At 50.8% G+C, this 1,656-nt stretch overlaps 1 pseudogene; it reads right to left on the bottom strand.

Annotated features, from left to right (window-relative positions):
* LOC102170286 lies at positions 917-1,285 on the bottom strand (annotated as a pseudogene).

Here is a 1,656-nt window from a genome sequence, read left to right as displayed (position 1 = left end):
AAACAGTCGATAATTAATATCTTTTCGGGGGTAGATAACTCAAGGAGTGCCAAGGTCCAAGGCTGTGGGCGAACGGGGCTGAGACTCTGAAGACGACGTCTGCGGCTCCGTGGTGTTGCCCTGTGCCAGCCTTGGCCCCGAGACGAGCCCAGGCGCTGGGTGTGGAAGGAAAGTCCCCTTCACTCCGTTTTCTCTGCTGTTTGCTGCCAGGGCCGAGACTCCGGCTCCGTCTGCTCTGGGTCGGCCACCGCTGCAGACACTGCTAACTGGGCAGAAAGAGCTAGTGAGTCATTCTCCCTTTGAAAGGAGAGAAAGAGAGGGATGGAAAGGAGCCAGAGCCACGCCGGGAAGAAGTGGGCTATGTCCACGGAGGCAGGGACGGCTCCGAAGGAGCCTCTGAAGTGGGAATTTCATGACAGCCATCCTCACAATGGGTCTCTCAGGGGGCTCAGCGGTAAAGAATCCACCTGCAGTGTACAGACCTGGGTTCTGTCCCTGGGTTGGGGAGATCTCCTGGAGGAGGAAATGGCAACCTACTCCCGTATTCTTGCCTAGAATCCCATGGACAGAGGAGCCTGGCGGGCTACAGTCCATGGGGTCACAAAGAGTTGGACATGCCTGAGAGACTAACACCCACTTTTTTTTACAATACTTACTGGGACTGAAAATCCACCATCAGGGTATCACAGAGCAGACAACTCTACTTGAGGGAAAATTAAAGCTTCATAAATAGGAAAAGTATTTTTAAATGAGTTTTTTTTTTCAGACCACACAGCAATGTCTTTTATTATGTATGGTATTTAAAATTATTTGTGTAGTCTCTCCATACATGGGCCCAACAAGGTTTTATTTAGCAGATTGGAAGCTTCAAACCTGATCACTGCATAAAAAATGGAAAAGTATTCCTACAACACGCTTAACCAGGAGGCCAGGTCTCCTGCTGACCTCCAAGAATGTGGGGAGGAACACAGCAGACAGGCTGTCCACCGTCTGAGCCTACATTCACCACCCTTCTTCAGGCCCAGATCAGCAGCACATTTCCAGGCAACGATAATCAAACGTCCAAGAAGACATTTATCTTCATCTTCTGTTGCAGAAATCTGGAATTTGTGTTTTGTGAGTATAACCAGAAAACGTGTGGCTGCTTGAGGAGAAGTGTCACAGAAAACAAGACGCTGGGCCTCCTCACACACGACTCGCCTGGGCTTTCCTCGAGGATGATCTTCCCAGAGGGCACGCTGCCACCAGGCCAGGCAGGCTGAGCCTTGGTGAGCTCACCTGCCATCTCAGCCTCCCTCCTGTCTGCCAGCCAGGGGAAAGTTCGGGGAGGAGGGAGGAGTAAATGAGATATTTTTAATAAAAATTAGGAGCTGCTGACTTGTCATCGATCTAACTTATTTGCGTCCCCGGTGGCTCAGCCGTGAAGAATCCGCCTGCCAAGGTAGGAGACTCGGGTTCAGTCCCTGGGTTGGGAAGATGGCCTGGAGAAGGAAATGGCAACCCACTCTGGTATTCTTGCCTGGGAAATCTCATGGACAGAGGAACCTGGCGGGCTATAATACATGGGGTCGCAGAGTCGGACACGATTCCGAGACTCAACAATAACAACAACTAACTTATTTGCTCCTGTGACACGCTTGATGTTTTCAAAGGCTG

Source organism: Capra hircus, chromosome 23, assembly GCF_001704415.2.
Source record: "Capra hircus breed San Clemente chromosome 23, ASM170441v1, whole genome shotgun sequence".
NCBI classification, from domain to species: Eukaryota; Metazoa; Chordata; class Mammalia; order Artiodactyla; family Bovidae; genus Capra; species Capra hircus.
Note: the sequence above shows the minus strand (reverse complement) of the source record. Positions and strands in the feature narration are given on the sequence as shown.